This window comes from Macrotis lagotis, chromosome 1 (assembly GCF_037893015.1).
Source record: "Macrotis lagotis isolate mMagLag1 chromosome 1, bilby.v1.9.chrom.fasta, whole genome shotgun sequence".
Taxonomy (NCBI): domain Eukaryota; kingdom Metazoa; phylum Chordata; class Mammalia; order Peramelemorphia; family Peramelidae; genus Macrotis; species Macrotis lagotis.
Genome location: NC_133658.1, coordinates 330176085 through 330196789, shown reverse-complemented (window position 1 = coordinate 330196789; position 20705 = coordinate 330176085).

Here is a 20705-nt window from a genome sequence, read left to right as displayed (position 1 = left end):
AAGAAATTAATGATAAATGAAACCTAAAACAATTTTTTTAAAGACCAATAAAATTGATTTTAAAAATCAACAAAAATTTAGTGAAAAAGAAGAGGTCAAGTCTCAAATTTCAAAATTGCAATGATAAACTTTTGACTTTGAAATATATCAAGGATATCATCAGAGATTACTATATGCAACTATATGCTGTTCTTATATATGCTGAACTTTGATTACTGAACAGGTCAGTAAAAAGATTGTTAGTAAGTATTTAAAAATAAAATGGTGATTTCAAAGAAGCAATCTAGACTTACCAATAACACATTTTTTCATTCCAGACTAACCTTAGTCCTTTTTTTTACCAACTTCTCAAAACTGTAGAACAAAGAAATGGAGTAATCATAGTTAAGTTAGACAATAGCAAAACGTTGGATAAAGAGTCTCTATTCTGGTAGAAAAGGTAGACAGATGTGTACTAGATAATGAGACAATTAGATCAATTCAGAACTGACTGAATGGCTGAACTCTGTCAATCTGGCAGATCTCCAGGGAAGAGTTCCAGGTATTTGTCCTTGGCCTTCCGTTGCTACACATTTTATCTATTACTTGGATGAAAGCATAGATAAATAATATGTTCACACTATTTTAACGATGATAAAAAGTTATAAAAGTTGATATATTGGATGAGAGAATTCAGCTGAGCTGAATCTAATAAGATGTAATTCAGTAGAATCAAATAGAAAATCTTTTATTTGCCTTTAAAAAGCAACTTTATAAGCACAATATGCTGATGACATAATTAGCCAACAATTAATATGAAAAAGAAAGGACTTTTGTGGACTGAGAGCTCAGTATGAACCAACAGAATCATGTGGCAGCTCCTCAAAATGTTATAATATTATTTTTGGGCTACATTCAGATAGGTTTCTAGAAATTCTAGTCTAGAATTCTTATTTCTAGTTTTCTTGTTTCTAGGAATATGGAAGTAATGGTCCTGTGACTTTCACTCTGATCAGATCACATAGGGTATCATGGCACTGATAACGTCAGGATATTGAATGCACTGGAATCCATGTCATAGAAGGAATGGATAAAGAAATTAGGACAGTTTGGTCTCAAGAAGAGAAGACTCAGAGAGGACATTATAATTGTCTTCAAATATTAGATGGTAACTACAAGGTAGAAGAAACATTAGACTTGACTGTTTGAGATAAAACTGCAGGAGGAAATTGCAAAGAGCAATATTTAGGATTTAGGATTTCTAGGCAAACATTTTCTAACAATTGGTAAAATCAAAATTGGAATGAGCTTCATTGAAGATCTTCAGATTGAGCTTAGATAACCAAACGTTTGATATTTTACACTGGGGATTACTTTGGAATAGAGACTGGACTAGATGGTGACTATGGACACAAAAGAATTCTGTAGTACTGTTAGCAAATTTGAAAAAAAGTTTTTCATGGATCTAAAGGAAATGGAGCATTATTTCTAAAGGTACAAAATATCCAAATTAACAAAACAAGAAGTAGACTTCTCATTTTTTTGAATATTTTTCCAATTACATGAAAAACAATTTTTAACATTCATTTTTTACAATTTCAAATTCAAAATTCCCTCCCTATTCCTTGAGAAGGCAAAATGATTTCATATAGATTATACTTGTGAAGTCATGCAAAACATCTCTCCACATTAACTATGATGTAAAAGAAAACATAACCAAAATAAAACAATAAAAATAAAGAAACTAAAAAAGTCTCCTTCAATCTGCATTCATAGTTCAGCAGTTTTCTCTCTGAAGGTTTACAGCATTTTTCATCATGGAACCTTTGGAATTATCTTGGATTACTGTCTTGATTAGAGTAGCTAAGTCATTCATAGTTAATTCTTACAATATTTCTGTTATTGGGGGGCAGAACCAATATGGGGGAGAGCAGCCAGGATCTTCCTTAAGCTCTCTTAGACTTCCCTCAGAAATAACATTAATCAAGTCTCTAAATGGATTCTGGAGCAACAGAACCCAGAAAAGAAAAGTGGAGCATTTTCTAGCTTAACATATCTGGAAAAGATTTCAGGAAAGGTCTATCTCACTAGGGTGTCTATCTCACATGATTTAGCATAGGGTGCAGAGACCAGTGCAGCTTGGTAACAATGCTGCAGAGGAGGTCAGCTAGAGGTTCTCAGCCATAGCAGAGATCTGTGGCTGGGGTCCCTGGGTCCTTGTTCAGCAGGCTAAGGGCACATTAGGCTGTTTGAGGGGATTCCTACACAGGAGCCCCAGACCCTCTGTGCAAACTGCATGACTGGACTGATGAGATAGTTGTTAGCATTCCTAAAGCAGTCTCTGAGCAAACCCCTCCTCAACCCAAGAAACTTGAGACAATGCCCCTGTGTCCCATGAGCAGAGCTCAAAATGAGTTAGAAAAGTCAGTGATGATAGAAAGTTACTATGCCAATAAGGAAGATCACAACCCTATCTCAGAAGAGGATGGTAGAAAAAGTACTGCATGTGAAGCCCCAGAGAGGAATATGAATTGGTCTCCACCCCTAAAGTACCACTTTGAAGAGCTCAAAAAAGAATTTTTAAAGTCAAGTAGAAAAATTGGGAAAAGAAATGCAAAAGAAATTCAACATTTTACAAAAGGAAACACAAAATTTGACTTAAGAAAACAACTCCTTTAAAAATATGATTGGAAAAGTAGACAAAGAAAAGAACTTTTTAAAAAATAGAATCAGGCAAATGGAAAAAGAAAATCATTCCTACACAAGACGGAGATGGAGCCAAGATGGCTGTGTGAAAGCAGGACTTCCCAGAAGCTCTCTTCTGAGATATTCTAAAAATCTTAACATGGTGGCTGTAACTAATTTTTTGAGAGGCAGAATCCACAGGAAGACCCAGTGAGGCAATTCTCTGGCCCAAGATAATTTGGAAGAGTGTGGGAAGGCTCTGTTCCAAGGGGTTGGAGGCACCAGCAACCAGGATCTTGCAGTGCTGGAGTGAATGAGCTCCAGCCTTCCAGGAACAGCCCACAGGGTTCATGGCAGCAGAAGCACTTTCCAGACCTCTTAACTCAGGGATCACCAAGAACGACTTGGAAGATCAGTGGGGAAACCTCTGCCAGAGTGAGGGTGGAGCCTGGGTCAATGTGGCCCTCAACACAGCCAAGGCCCTTTGTGCAACCCCAGTCTGGGGAGATGGAAACATGCCTGTGGAGCCACCCAGCAAGGAGCCACCCTTCAGCTTCTCCCAGAGCACTCAGAAGATAAGGGGGGAGGGGAAGACTATTGATGTCTCTCCTTTGTCCCTGGGACAGGACTTTTGTGTATTGTCTAAATTCAGACCTTGGTCACAGTCTGGTCTACCCTGCTCCTCCCCATTCCCATAGAGCAGGGACCCTCCTCACAGCTCCAGGGCAAAGGAGAGTGCTGGTGGTCATTCCCAGATCAGAGCACCGGCAGGAGAGCAGTCAGAGCCTTGAAAGAACTTAGTCCTTGCAAGGGTGTTCCAATAACACATAAAAGCTTGGAAAATACTTCAAAACCAGGGCACAGTCTGGGGAAATGAATAAACAGAAAAAAAAGGAACTTGATCAAAGATAATTTCTTTGGTCCCATGGAGGATCAAAATACACACTCAGAAGATGACAAAATCAAGCTTCTATATCTAAAAGCCTCCAAGAAAAATAGGAATTGGGCTGAAGCTATGGAAGAGCTCAAAAAATATGTTGAAAATAAGTAAGGGAGGTAGAGGAAAAATTGGGAGGAGAAATGCAAGCAATGCAGGAAAACCATGAAAACTAAGTCAGTACCTTGTTCATGGAAATACAAAAAAAATGCTGAAGAAAGCACATTAAAAACCAGTTTAAGATAAATGAAAAAAGCAAAAAGTTAATGAGGATGATTAAAAAACAAAACTGACCAGATGGAAAAGGAGATAAAAAAGTTCTTTTCAAATCCTTCAAACAACTCTTTCAAATGTAGAATGAAGTTAAGGGAAGCTGATGACTTTGTGAGAAATCAAGAAACAATAAAACAAAACCAAAAGAATGGAAAACTAGAAGAAAACATGAAATATCTCACTGGAAAAACAACTGACCTGGATCTAGAGAGACAATTTAAAAATCAATGGGCTACCTGAAAGTCATGATTAGGAAACTTCATTTTTAAAGAATTTCTACAGGAAAATTGCCCTGAGATCCTAGAAGCAGAGGGTAAAATAGAAATTGAGAGAATCTATTGATCTCCTGAAAGAGATTCAGAAAAAAATAACTCCCAGGAATATTATAGCCAAATTCCAGAACTCCCAGGTCAAAGAGAAAATATTACAAGCAGTCAGAAAGAAACAATTCAAATATCATGGTGTTGCAGTCAGGGTTACACAGGACTTAGCAGGATATACATTAGGATTCCTAGGGCTTGGAATGTAATATTCAGGAAGGCAAAAGGGCTTGGAAATGCAATCAAGAGTAAACTAAACTACCCAGCAAAACAGAACATCCTCTTCCTGGGAAAAGATAGACATTCAGTGAAATAGGTACATTTCAAACTTTCCTATTGAAATAACTAGAGATGAACAGAAGGTTTGATCTCCAAGTACAGGACTCAGATGAAGCATAGAGAGGTAAATGAGAAGGCTAAGTTATGGGGGAATTTAATGATGTTGAACTGCTTGTATTCTTGCATGGGAAGATGATATAAATATCTCATATGAACCATCTCAATTAATAATGCAGTTAGGAGGAGCATGTGTAGACAAGACACAGGAGAGAGCTGAATATGAATGTATAATATACTATCAAGATGGAGTCAATGGGTAAAAAAGGAATTTACTGGAAGAAAGGGAAAGGAGAGGTAGAATGGGCTAAGATATTTCGTGTAAAAAAGTCAAGAAAAAAAGCTTTTTCAATGGAGTGGGAGGGGGAAAGGTGGGGGTAAATGAGTGAGCCTTCATTCATCGGAAATGGCTCAGAGAGGAAACAACAATACCATAGAAGAAAAAGGAGAGCAAGGGGATGGAGAAAGGGGAAAGAGGAGAGGAAGGGGCTGAGGTGATATAACCTCCTCTGAGAGATTATATTGTGGGAAAGGGTAGTCTGTTACAACACTTTTATGGTTTGTTGTTTTTTTTTTTGTAAGAGGGTGGGATTGGGTGGTCTGACTGGGTCCACATGGCTGGGTGGTTATTGGTTGTCTGGGGTGGGATTTGGGCTTGGGTTCTCCTGGCCCCAGGACTTGTGCTCTGTCTTCTCTGCTACTCAGCTGCCCTGTAGCACACTTTTGAGAAGGGACAAAGTGAAAGGAAAAAGAAAATAGAATAAATGGGAGTAGGGAGGAATGGATAGAGGGAAATACAATAAGCAATAGCAACTGAGGGGAAAAATATGGAAGTAACTTCTCTGATGGACTTATGATAAAAAATGCAGACCACTCCAGAGGCAGAGCTGATGGTATTTGAACACAGATTGAAGTACAGTTTTTTTTCCTCTTTCTTTCACTTTTTTTTTATGAGGGTTTTTTTTGGGGGGGGATGGAGGATTATGTTTACTCTTACAAGACTATTTTAGTAATATGTAAATAAATAAAAAAGTAAATTAAAATAGTTATTATAAATAAATGCCATATATGAATGACAAAAAAGCATTACACAAGGAAAATGTCACAAAGAATGTCTCCAGAAAGATGTTTATTCAAAATAAGTGTATTGACCATGTAGTAAGGGATAGATCATGGATAACCTATTCCTCTATTGACATCCATGCACTATCAGAAGACCTAAGAGAAGGCTCATCAATTGTGGAATGGCTAAACAAATGAAATGTAATAATGGGACATGAATGTAATGTAATATCAGGTGTATTTACTATAGAAAATTTATGGGATATCATCAAGCACAAATTATAGTTCACTGTTGAATGAAATGGAATGGAATACCTGCATCAATGATACCAGAGAGGCACTGTGGCATTGTGGAAAGACTACTGGATTTAGAATCTAATGATCTGGGTTTAAATTCAAGCTTTGCCACTTAATATTTGTATGACATTTGGCAAATCATTTAACCTCCCTGTGCCTCAGTTTCTTCATCTTCTAAATGAGATGATTGGCTTATATGACATCTAAGATTCCTTCCATTTCAATATCTATGCTTTTATGATCTTATAATAATGATGATGTGATAAATTACAGGTAAATAGTGCAAAAATTCTGAGCATGGACCCACAGACCTTAGAGATTTGTCAACAGATTTCAAGGGGTCATGGACTAGAAAAAGAAAAAAAATGCTTCTATATTTTCATATAAGTGTTTCCTCTATAATCCTTTGTATTTACTTTGTATGATGATCAACTATGATGGATGCAACTTCTCTCAGAAGTTCAGAGATCAAGAACAACCCTAGGAAATCTGGTATAGACAATGCCATTCATATTCAGAGAAAATAACCCCAGAATCTGAATACATTCTATGTTCACTTTTAAAAAACTTCTCATGTTTCTCTTTCCTTTCTTATGTTTTCTTTATTTCCCCTTAGTTCTAATTCCTCTTTTATAAAATGTGTGGATATATTAAACACAAATGTACTTATACTTCTTTTTTTTGCCAAACTATTCACTGCTATGTGTGTGTGTGTGGGGGGGGGGGGGTTGGAGGAGAAGGGAAGTGAAGGTAGTAGAAAAACTTGTAACTTGTAACTTGTAAATTTTCAAATGATGATGTTGCAAACTGCCATACCATGTAATTGTTAAAGTAAAATAAAATTTCAATAAAAAAAGAAAAAAGAAAAACCATCCTTCAAAAGTACAATTGGGAAGGGGGGCATCTAGGTGATGCAGTGGATAGAGCACTGGCCCTGGAGTCAGGAGTACCTGAGTTCAAATCAAGCCTCAGACACTTAATAATTACCTAGCTATGTAGCCTTGGGCAAGCCACTTAACCCTATTGTCTTGCAAACACATAATAACAAAAAAAAAAAACAACAAAAAGTACAATTGGACAAATGGAAAAAAGAAAACAACTCCTTTAAAAATAGAATTGATCAAATAGAAAAGAAATCACAAAAGGTAAATGAAGAAAATAATTCTTCAAAAAATAGAATTGGGTAAGTGGAAGCTAATGACTATGAAACATCAAGAAACAGTCACTCAAAAAAATGAAAAAAAATGTAAAATACTTCTATGGAAAAACAACTGACCTGGGAAATAGAGTCAGGAAAGATAATTTAAGAAATGTTGGTCACTTGAAAGGCATGACCAAAAATACAGCCTGAACAATATCCTTCAAGAAATCATCATAGATGGGGCAATTAGATTTCACAGTGGATAGAGCACCGGCCCTAGAATCAGGAGAACCTGAGTTCAAATCTGGCCTCAGACACTTAATAATTACCTAGCTGTGTGACCTTGGGAAGGTCACTTAACTCCATTGTCTTACAAAACCAAACCAAAACAGAACAAAACAACAAAAGATGTCATCATGGAAAACTGCCTGATATCCTAGATTGGTCACTGGAAGAATCTATCAACCACCTCTTGAAAGGGATCCCTAAGTGATTCCTACCATAGAAGATTGGAACCAAATTTCAGAATTATCAGGTCAAGGAGAAAATACTTCAGGCAATCAGAAAGAAACAATTCAAATACCAAGGAGTTACAGACAGGATCACCCAGGACTTGACAGCACCAACAGTAAAGGATCAAAGGACCTGTAATATATTATTCTGGAGGACAAAGGAGTTTGGATTTCAACCAAGAATCAATTACATAGTAAAATTGAGCATACTCTTTCAGGTGAAAAGATAGACTTTCTTTTTTTTAAAGATTTTTCTTTTTAGGTTTTTTTTTCAAGGAATTTGGGTAAAGTGGCTTGCCCAAAATCACATAGCTAGGTAATTATTAAGTGTCTGAGGTTGGATTTGAACTCAGGTCCTCCTGACTCCAGGGCTGGTGCTCTATCCACTGTGCCACCTAGCTGCCCCGAAAAGATGGACTTCTTTTCTTTATAAAAGATTTTATTTATTTTTAGTTTTACAATTTTTCTCCTAATCTTACTTCCCTCCCCCCACCCCCACAGAGGGCAATTTGTCAGTATTTACATTGGTTCCATATTATATATTGATCCAAATTGAGTGTGATGAGAGAGAAATCATATCCTTAAGGAAGGAACATACAGTATAAGAGATAACAAGATTAGACAATAAAATATCAGTTTTTTTCTAAATTAAAGAAAATAAATAGTCCTTGGACTTTGTTCAAACTCCACAATCCTTTATCTGGATACAGATGGTATTCTCCATTGTAGACAACTCCAAATTATCCCTGATTGTTGCACTGATGGAACGAGTGAGTCCATCAAGGTTGATCATCGTCCCCATGTTGCTGTTAGGGTATACAGTGTTTTTCTGATTCTGCTCATCTCACTCAGCATCAGTTCATGCAAATCCCTCCAGACTTCCCTGAATTCTCATCTCTCCTGGTTTCTAATAGAACAATAGTGTTCCATGACATACATATACCACAGTTTGCTAATTACTTGATTTCCAATTCTTTGCCTCTACAAATGGGGCTACTATGAATATTTTTGTACAAGTGATGTTTTTACCCTTTTTCATTATCTCTTCAGGGTATAAACCCAGTAGTGCTATTGCTGGATCAAAGGGTATGCACATTTTTGTTGCCCTTTGGGCTTAGTTCCAAGTTTCTCTCCAGAAAGGTTGGATGAGTTCACAGCTCCACCAACAATGAAATAGTGTCCTAGATTTCCCACAACTTTCCAACAATTATCATTATCTTTTCTGGTCATATTGGCCAGTCTGAGAGGTGTGAGGTGGTACCTCAGAGAAGCTTTAATTTGCATTCCTCTAATAAGTAATGATTTAGAACAATTTTTCATATGACTATGGATTGCTTTGATCTCCTCATTTATAAATTGCCTTTTCATATCCTTTGACCATTTGTCAATTGGGGAATGGCTTTTTTTTAAAAAAATATGACTCAGTTCTCTGTATATTTTAGAAATGAGTCCTTTGTCAGAAACATTAGTTGTAAAGTTGTTAAGTTTACAACATTTCTTTTGATCTTGGTTACAGTGGTTGTGTCTGTGCAAAAGCTTTTTAATTTAATGTAATAAAAATCATCTAGTTTGTTTTTAGTGATGTTCTCCATCTCTTCCTTAGTTATAAACTGCTTCCCTTTCCATAGATCTGGCAGGTAAACTAGTCCTTGATCTCCTAATTTGTTCATAATATTGTTTTTTATGCCTAAATCTTGAATCCATTTGAATCTTAAAAGATGAATTGTCAATGAAATAGGTGACATTCAAATTTTCCTATTAAAAAATCAGAGATAAACAGAAAATTTGATCTTCAAACATAAAACTCAAGAGATACAAGGTAAACAGGGGAAAAGAAAAAGCATGTTATTCAATAAGAAGATTAAACTGATTATATTCCTTTATGAAAGTATGATACTTATAACTCTTAATAACTGTATCTCTATTAGAGGGAATATACTTAGATAGAAGGTATGGATATCAGCTGATTTGATGGGATTAAAACATTTAAAAAAGGGATTATACTTGGAAGGGAGGAAGGAGACAGAATGGGGTACATTATGTCACATGAAGAGGCACAAATGACCTATTAGGGTGGAGGGAAAGAAAGGAGAGGATGAAAACTGCTTCAAGTTTACTTTCATTGAACTTAGCTCAAAGATGGATTAGTGTTAGAAATTTATTTTACCCTATGAATCTTAACCTATATTAACTAGTGAATAAGAGGGAAAGGTTGGAGAAGGGAGAGGCTTATAAAAGGGAGGGCAAAAGGGATGGTAAAACTAGGATGGGAAAAGGGGAAAAAAAGGAAGGGAGGGAAGATTGAGGGAGGTAATGGTCAGAAACAAAACACTTGTGAGAAGGTTTAGGATGAAAGGAGAGATAAAAGTAAAAACAGAGGCAGGATAGGATATTCATAACTGAATGCAAATGGGATGGAAGAAGATAGCAGAGTGAATTAAAAGCCAGAAAGCTAAAATATGTTGCTTACAAAAAACACATTTGAAGCAGAAATATACACATAGACTAAAGTTAAAAATCTGGAGCAGACTATATTATGCTTCAGCTGAAGTGAAAAAAGCAGGAATAACAATTCTTATCTCAGACAAAGAAAAAATAGATATCATTAAAAGGATTTTTTTATGTTTTCTTAAAATATACCATAGGCAGTGAAGTAATAACAATACTAAACTACTAAAATCTAAATGACTAAAAACAAAATTACTAAAATCCAAATTTTTAGAGAAGAAGCTAGAGGAGTTACAAGAAGCTATAGACAGCAATGCTATATCACTCAGGAACCTCAACTTCTCTCCCTCAGAATTAGATAAACTAACCACAGAATAAATGAGAAGAAAATTAAGGAAGTGTATATTATTTTAGAAAAGTTAGATAAGAGAGATGTCTGGAGAAAATTCAATGAGGATAGAAAGGAATACCTTTTTCTCAGCAGTACATGATACCCACACAATAATTGTCATGTATAAGGGTATAAAAACCTTACAGTTAAATTTAGAAAGACAGAAATATTATATGCATCCTTTTCAGGTCATGATGAAATAAAAATCACATGTAATAAAGGGTCATATAAAGAGACTAAAATTAAATAAAAACTAAATAACCAAATGTTAAAAAATGAGTAGCCCAAACAACAAAGACAGAATAATAAATAATTTTTATCCAAGTCAGTGACAATAATGTGACAACATACCAAAACTTATAGGATACAGCCAAAACAATTCTTAGGGGAAATTTTTTTTTATCTCTAAATGCTTACATGAATAAAATAGAGAAAAAGGAGATCAATGAATTGTACATGCAACTAAAAAAGCTAAAATAATAAAAAATTAAAAATCTCCAGCTAAATAGCAAATTAGAAATTGTGAAAATCAAAGGAGAGATTAACAAAGTTGAAAGCAAGAAAACTATTGAATTAATAAATAAAATTGAGTTGATTTTATGAAAAACCTATAAAATAGACAAATCTTTGGTAAAGTTGATTTTAAAAAAAGGAAGAAAATCAAATTGCCAGTGCCAAAAATTGAAAAGAGTGAATTTACTCCCAATGAGGAAAATAAAGTAATAATTTTGAGCTAATTTGCTTAACTGTATGCCAATAAATCTGACAATATGAGTGACATGGATAGATATTTTCCCAGACTTAACAGAAGAAGAAATAAAATACTTAATCTCATTTTGGAAAAAGAAATTGAACAGGCCATTAATGAACTCTTAAGAAAAACTTAACAGAATCAGATTGTTTTACTACTGAATTCTACCAACATTTAAAGAGCATTTAATTTAAATGCTATATAAACTATTTTGAAAAATAGGCAAAGAAGGAATTCTGGCAAATTTCTTTTATGACACCAATTTAATGCTGATAAATAAACCAGAAAGAGACAAATAGAAAGAAAATTATAGACCAATTTCCCTATTGAATATTGATGCACAAACTCAAATAAAATATTAACAAAGAGAATACAGCAAATTATCACTACAATAATACACTATGAACAAGTAGTATTTTTCCCAGGAATTCAGGGTTGGTAAAATATTAGGAAAACTATCAGCATAATTGACTTTATCAATAACAAAACTAACAGAAATCATATGATGATCTCAATGGATACTGAAACTCCAATGAACATAGGAATGAATGGAGTTTTCCTTAAAATGACCAGCAGCATCTATCTAAAACCATCAGCAAGCATTACATGTAATGAGGATAAGCTACAAACTTTCCCAATAAGATCAAGGATGAAACAAGGAGGTCCATTATTACCACTGCTATTCAATATTGTATAGAAATGTTAACTTCAGCAATAAGAGAAGAAAAATAATGGAAGATATTAGAATAGGCAATGAGGAAACAAAACTCGCTCTTTGCAGATGATATGATGATAGAAAATTAACTAAAAAAACTACCTGAAACAATTAGCAACTTTAGCAAAGTTGTTGGATATAAAATTAATCCACATAAGTCATAAGCAATTCTATTTATTACCAATACAGTACAGCAAAAGATAGAAAGAGAAATTCCATTTAAAGTAACTGCAGTCATGGCTCAGTGAATAGAGCACTGGCTTTGGAGTCAGGAGTACCTGGGTTCAAATCCAACCTCAGACACTTAATAATTACCTAGCCGTGTGGCCTTGGGCAAGCCACTTAACCCCATTGTCTTGAAAAATCTAAAAAAAAAGTAACTTCAGTCAACATAAAATATGTTGGAGTCTACCTGTCAAGGCAAACACAGAAACTATGTGAAAACAATTACAGAAAACTTTTTACACAAATAAAATCAGATTTAAATAATTGGAAAAATGTCAATTGCTCATGGGTAAGCCAGGTTAATATAATAAAAATGACAATTCTACCTAAATTAAATTACTTATTCAGTGTCATACCAATTAAACTACCAAAATTACTTTATAGGACTAGAAAAAATAGCAACAAAATTCATCTAAAGGAACAAAAGATCAAGGATACCAAGGGAATTAATGAAAAAGAAATGCAAAGGAAGGTGGTCTAACTCTTTTAGGTATGTCCAAGGTCGGAATGATTCTAGAATATTTAAAACTTTCTGTACTTTTGCAACAGGTCACATCATCTTTTTTTTTGAGGGCCAACTCCTGAGAGTCATTTACACATATTTTTGGTGACCTTTGCCCCCAGAGATATGCATGTATTCTTGCTCATTAAATGGATTTGTTGGCTCACCAGTGAGCTCTGACCTCAGACATTCTGTGGCATCAAAAGGTGTTTGGAGACTTCTAAGGATAAATATTGTAAATTTCACTCATGAAGCTATGCAGCGGGGTTTTGTCTAGTCTGTCATTCCTGAGATAAGTTTTTGTTATAAAAGTCTGAGTATCCAAGAATAAAGCAATAGAGTTTGTATCATGACCTTGCATGCTAGTCATTTGTATGCATCTCTATTTGACTTGACTCTTCAATATTTAGACGCACACCTGAATTATCACTCGTGATATTGTTTTTTATGCAAAAAGTCTCCTTAGACACTATGAGAACCTATATACTCTTACTTGGATAAGATATTGTCTATTTTCAGTAAGTCAATGTTAAAACAATCTAAATTGCCTCCTCTCCCAGAACTTTTGGCTTCCTGATCTCCTAGTGTCTTCCATTGTATTTTTTTAAAATTCAGATCGACGCTTGTGTTCCTTTTCCCCTTCACCAATTCATTTTCCAATTCATACTTCCATATACAATAACTGGGACAAATTATACTAATTGCCTAAGTGTTAGATGTAATCATTTCCTTCTATTACTAGTGTCTGTAATATGACCAATAATTTTCCATAATGAACTTAGGTGCCCTCTCACCTATCTGCAGCAGTCTTAGAGCTCTTGTTTGCATGTAATACTCTCTAAGGAGTAAGCAAATTTCTCCAATGGAAGGGCAAGTACCCAGACCTAAAGTGAGTTCAAACCTCTGGGATCTCAAAGTAGGAAAACCTCCTCTGATATAGAGGTGAAAGATCCCTGAATCAGAAATTACTGAAGGATTTTTAAAGTTCAAACAACCTTCAAGCAGAAGTTCTTAATCTTGTTTCTGATTATGGTCTCTTCCTCCTTTGCAGTCTGGTGTAACCTATGGTCACCTTCTCCCAGAATGTCGAAATATGTGTAAAATAAAATGCAAAGGATTACAAAGGGAAGCAATTCTAATTAAATGCAATTATAATTTTTTTAATAAATAAATTCAAGCTCCAGGTTAAGAACCCTATTTTAGAGATAATCCTGTACACCCACTCCACCTCCCATTTCCTTCTCTAAGGAAACAGAAACAGAAAAATAAAACCTGCTCTAGGTATCACAGATAGCCAGTTAAGGAAGGTAAGATTTCAATTCATGTTAATGAATATAAATCCCATACTTTTATATTTTAACAAACATAAATTTTTAGTCTTAAAAGGGACTTTAAAGGAAATTGAGGTAGAGAGAGAGAGTATTGATGTAAACCAGGGCATACAAATAATTAAAGAGCTATACTGAAATCTGAGGCCAGGGTTTTTGAGTGAATTCAGGGATGATTCCATTATTCTATACTGCTTTCAGTTTGTGACTTGAGCTTTTATTAGTTCCATCTCTACCACCAATTTGACAAATAATGTTAAGTAAATATTTTTTGGATCTTCCTATTTCCAATTCCTTCCCCTTTCTGGGCTTCAGTTTCCCTTTTTGCAAAGCACAGGAGAGATTGGGGTTTGTACTTAAAAAATCAAAAGGTCACTTATTCTTCTAAGATTGCAATTTGGGTGATATAATTATTGCCAGAATCAGACAGGTAAAAGGAGGAGTCTGGAGTACTAGGAGTTCTAAGGGAGTTGAGAGTAGTCTGATAAAGAAGAGTTTTGAGGTAAAAACTATGGGTTACTGATTCTCCTCATCCACCATCCAGTTCTCCAGATTCCAGCTGACCATCCAGGTCATAGCCATGTGCTTCTGCTTTCTATTTTAAGACTTCTCAAAGTTCTGAAGAAGACCTAGAGCAGAGCTCATTCCCTATTTCTTTGTGCCACTGAGAATGGGTAGAAATAAGGATATCAGTCAGAGCTCAGACTAGCAGTCTTCTTGTCAGAGGCTAAAGATTTAAATCATGGTTCTGCTATTTACTACCTCTCTGTTCTTGGGTCTTACTTTTCTTATCTGCAAAATAAGGAGAATGACTCAATAATCTATATAGCTCCTTCAAGTTCTAACCGATAAATCCCAGCTCTTTAGACTTGGGGCCTGGGAGCTAGAATCTTTTCAGAGCAGCCTCTCTCATTCCAGCAGAAGAGAACATGCTTAGGTCATCTATTCAATTAATCAGTCTATATTTATTAACCACTTCTTAACTCTAGATCTTGGGGTTTAGGGACAGGAAACCGACTCACTTCCATTTGAATTGTCTTAGGAAGATTCTGAAATCATCTTGCAAAATAAGAAACCAGACAATGAGGTGTTTTCCTCAAACTAAACTGCAAACAGACTCTATGACAGAGAGTGTAAATCCAATGAACTGACCATAATTGTTCGAATGTTCAATGTAAGCTTTCAAAAAGACTGTTTTAATGGAGGATTCTCACAGGGCAAGTGCTCACATGGGGGCCAGAAAAAGCAATACGAGGTTACTCAAGAGCTCTCTTTAAGAACTTTGAAATTTATTGTAGGATATGGAAGACACTGTCACAGGACTGTCCAGAAGACTGTGCCCTTATCAGAGAAGACACTATGCTTTATGAGCAATGAAGAATTGTAGTAGCAGAAAATTTATAGAATCCACCAAATGTTCACATAGGCTATTGCACCTGACTTATGATAGAGCATTCCAGGCTCCTATTGGTCTGATCAGTCACAATTAGACACATTGTTAATTCATACTAGTGATGTCATTGTGGTTCTCTTTGAGAATGAAGGACAGCAACCATACCTAGTTCTAGGCCAGTGCTATTAAACTCAAATTGAAACAGATGCCTGAAGGTCACCCTTTGGCATAGAAAACTACAAATTGAAATGATCTATGTTGTATTGTTTTCTATTTTTGTTAAGTACATTTTAATCTAGTTCAGACATATAGGAGCTTGATACCTCTGGTTTAGGTGCTGTCCTTGGTGCTGGAAATACAAAGACAAAAAAGAAATAGATTTATTCTCAAGGAGCTTACATTCTATATGGGAAGACAGCACACATATATAAATATGTATAAAATTTATTACAGGGACTTGTAGTGATGGGATGGCAGGTGAGACAGGGTTGAGCTCACCTCTTTTTGCAAAGGGTTAAGCATATACACCTGGTGCATACACTGAGTAAGTGCCAGGTAGCTACACTCAATCCTCACAAACAGGTGAGGCTCAGCTCTGCCTCCCCTGCCACCCCTTCACTACATTTCCACCATAAGTATGAAACAAATTTTTGGGAGAAAGACAGAAATATCAGTTTAGAGGTCATGGGATATTGTGAACAGACTCTTCCATGGATGGAGACAAAATACTGTTAGAATGAAATTGTAAGAAGAATTGAGAAGTATTTTGTCAGTTACTTCATGTCCTCCCTTGCTTCCACTGAATATTAACTTGGGCCTAGGGCATGGAATGGGGGGGAGATGTGGAGGAGGAGGAGTAGTTTTTAGTTGAAACTCTTACAGACCTAGTTTCAGGGAGGGTGAGGAATGTGGCACCATCATTAGGGTAGGGTGACCTGGGTCTTGCCCAGACAGCCCAGGGGATATAGTTTGTGGGGAAGGGGTGAGTGAATAGGTGTGACATTAATGATTCAGAGAGAGGGAGAACATAGTCAAAGCTTTAGCAGCAAAATACCTTCCCTAAAGTCATGCTTTGTAAGTGTGTGAGGGATGGGGGGAATGCCTTGTGAGGGGAGTTGTTCTCAGTCCTTTCTTGCTGAGTTAGTTCTCCAGTTTCTGAACCCAAAGGAATTCCACATCTATTCCCATTTCACTCTCTGACTAGTGAGTTATTTTCCCAGATCAATGAAGTCTCTCCACCTTTTGCTTTCCTAAACTCAGGGAGCAATGGGTCCTTGACCCCTCCTTACCAGGGTCAACTAGCTGAGAGCAGCTCTGGATCCAAGTAGCTACAGGTTCAGGATTATCTGAACAGCTTTTCTTTTAGGGCCTGGGGAATATCTGTTGACTCTACCTCTAAACTGCATTTTTTGTTCCAAACTGTCTGGAATTTACACCATTAAAAATCTAGTCTTTTGTGATATTACTAAGGGGCAGTTAGGTGGCACAGTGGATAGAGCACTGACCCCAGAGTCAAGAGGATCAGAGTTCAAATCCAGAGTCATTTCCAGTAGTTCTGATTCATATCTGACCACTGCATCTGGATGGATCTGAAGAAGAAAGTGAAGTTGGTGACTTTGCGCAGCTTCTTCTTCTCTCAAATACAATTCATGTGCATGCCATGACAATACTTCCCTGATGTCATGTTTATTTTCAAGATTGAAGGACAGGGGGCAGTTAGATGGCACAGTGGATAGAGCACTGGCCCTGGAGTCAGGAGGATTTGAGTTAAAATCCAGCCTCAGACACTTAATAATTACCTAGCTGTGTGACCTTGGGCAAGTCACTTGATCCTATTGCCTTGCAAAAAAAAACCTAAAAAAGAAGGAAGGACAAACAACAACAACAACATGATAGCAGGAAAATAAGGCATATTTTCAAGTCATGTTCAGATTTGCAAAGCACTTTCATCTTAATTCTATGAGATAGAGAGTACACATGGTAGTGTCCTCAAGTTCTAGATGAGAAGATGGATGATCAGATATGATATAGGCACAAAATAGTTGTGTCACAGTTATGATTTGAACCCAGTTCTCCTAATTATAATTCATATGCTCCTTCTGACTAAAGTGCCTCTCTTTCCTGGCTAAGCTATTGTGAGATTTTGGATTGGAAAATAGAGGGAGGTCTTAGGTCTGGGAGGATCAGAACTAAGGTCAGAGTACCCTATACTCTACCACCCAGTGAGAGACCATTCTGAGTGGAACTGATTAGAAGGTCAAATACCTCCTTGTCTTCTTGCTACCATAGAGATCTTCTTGTTTTCTTTGGTGGTTATAACCTCTGGGCTATAATCACTCTCCTTCAAACTCTGTTATAGTGATTCATTTGCTGCACACTCACAGTCTTAAGTGAATTGAAAAATCTTTTATTATATATATATATATATATATATATATATATATATATGGAGAGAGAGAGAGAGAGAGAGAGAGAGAGAGAGAGAGAGAGAGAGAAATTAGAGACTGTTGAACCTCAAAACATGAACTGTCTAAGTGATATTGTTCCTTGTCACTACCCGTTGGCTTTCCTGATTCTAGGGATCTCCACAATGGGAATTTAAATCTGATGTTCATTGGACTTTTCTGGGAAAGGTACAAAGTGCTTGAAAACCTAAACACTAATCCTTCTTTTAGAAATGGAACTCCCAAACCCTCCTTTTACAGAGAGGGGTGTCTGGTTCTTAATAACAAAACTAAGTCTGGAGTGAAATAAGAATTATTCATTATTACAAGGTGCATCCCCCTAGTGAGGGACCCACCAAACAGCACAAGGTCCAGTCTTATATATGGTTTGGAAAGTCTTTCTCTTCCTCAATCATCAGAGATTGTGTAAATTAATATTCATGAAGCTTATTAAGCATGTGGGTTCATAATAGGTCAGAAATCCTTTGTGGACCTCATCCAGTTTGAGCTGATTTAGGCATGGGTGCCTTCAAGATGAGTTCTGAGGAATTTCACTAGTTTTGTGATTGACTGGGGTCATTTTTATTACTCTTCCTCTTATCTTGCTTCTATATTCCTTCATGCATGCATGTGTCTTTTGAGTCTTCATCAGTCACCCTAAGGCCCCTGCTTTTGGGATGTTCTGTTCTAACAATTACCCATGAAATCTTAACCCTGAGAGCATTCTCTCACCTACTACATTCAAAGGTGTCTGTTTTTAGTGTATACATCTTGTGGAAACTTAACCTTCCACAGTTTCTCACATTTCTATTCCAATATTCAAGGAAGCCAATGGGGACTTGATTAAGTATGTGCAGATATTAGGCTCTTTGATCTTCATTTTCATTAACTTAACTTATTGGCCTAAATATTTTATTTTGTGCAATTAAAAACATTATTTTGAGGATTTCATGATGATTTTTGTTTTTTGTTATGGAAGACCATGACAACAGGGAGGGGATGCCATGACAAGTTAGTGAACTGAATTTGAGTGAATGGGTATTAAGCCACATAGGCTTTGCCAGACTGCCATGATACCCCCAAAGGTAAAGAAGACCTGCTCTCTGAAGTTCTTTGAAGATTTCTTCCCAACTAAATCTTCACCTGTTTTTTTTTTTTTGTTTTTTACTTTGAGTAGAAGTTTTAGTTACTCAGTAATTTGACATGGTGTTGAAAAAAATAAAATTGATATTTAATTTTTTCTGCAGAACCAGTCTCAGATCCATCTGCTCTCTGAGTCAGATTGCCTTCTTAAAGATTCTTTTTCAAGTTATATATGTTTAGAGATACTATACAGATGTCCCCAAAGCTTTAATAGATTAAAAGCTGTACTGTATTATCAGGATGATTTAAAAGATTTTTTAAGGAAAATTTTTACTATATCCATTTTTGTACCCAGTGAACTGACTTTAGAACCTAATTCAAGTAAACTGTATCTCCACTGTTCTACATTGCCAATTACCATACAATACTGCTTGATTTAGAAAAAAATCTAGAAATTGTGAAATGTTGAATAGGGGGTGGAAGGATTTAGGAATTTACTTAATATTTGCATGGTTTTTTCTATCAGAAGGTGAGAATTTTGAAAGAGAAAAGAGATGAATTGGTAATGTAGTGAGAATAAGGAATAAAAAGAATTTGTTGCATTTGTTACCATAATGTTTTAAAATAATAATAGCTAAGATTTATATAATGTTTTAAGGTTTACAAACTTCTTTATAATCAGTCATCATTTCATCTGATCCTCACAACTCTGTAAGGAGATACTATAGGTATTAATAACAATTTTATTGATATCTTATATTTATATCACCAACATTTTCCAATGAATTCTTATCTCTTCCTAATTCTTTGGGAGCCATTTTTATAATAAAGATTAAAAACAGAGGAGGAAAATTAGGTAAGCTATCAAAAAAATTCTGATACTCTTCTCAGTGTTCTATACCTTAAATGTCAACTTCTGGATGTTTATATAGCTTTTTACTGATAGGTTGAAACAACTTTCATATAAGGGAAAGAAAATCCTGATTCATTCACATTTCAGTGAGGAAATTAGTCTGACTCAGGTCTTCTCTAATACACATTTAAATGAGAAGATAGGGTAAGTTAAGTATATGTAGCAGTATGGCATCATCCTCAAGAGCAGATGGTAATCACTTCTAGGGATTACTTAGGAATTTGTCTAAGGAGATTGGACTTCTTTCACCTGCAGGACTGCTCTCTTTTGAATGCTAGTTTCAAATAGTCAAAATTAAGCAAATTTAAAGCATGGATTTGTTTGAAGAATGATACTGCATTAGTGACTGATGTTACACAATATCACTCTTTTGCTGCTAACCACACTCACGGTTCAACATTACAGTTGGATCCATATCATACCTCTGTCCTCAACTACATCAACCTAATCTCTGCTGAACCAATTGGCATTAATGACAACAAACCAAAGGGTCTTAAATTTACAATAGGAAACTAATGTGCTGTGACCACAAGTATTATAAAAATCATAATTACCATGTTTCTTTCAATGTCATAAAGATTGAAGTCACAATAGCATATATCCTTTAAAGAGACAGACCTTGTTACATTAACTCAGTAGTCAAATGAATTCAGGTTATGGATTAAACTACTTAGAGGACTCACTATGGACTGATTTGAGAAAGGAGATTTATATATACCCATAAAGTAGCACAGAAAACTCATTGTTAGGGAAATCCTTTCTTCTACTGTTAATTTCATTAACAACTAAATAATTTTGTGGAGCTTCAAACTTCTCTTTGGTTTCCACCTGAGGAATGTTGAAAAGTTAGCATTATTATTCCACAAGTCAAGTATTGCTTAGGTGAGGTTAATATAAACAGAAATCTTTATGTTGACCAAAAGGTGATGCAAGGAATGGCTCTGATCTGGAAAAATAAATAAAGGGGATT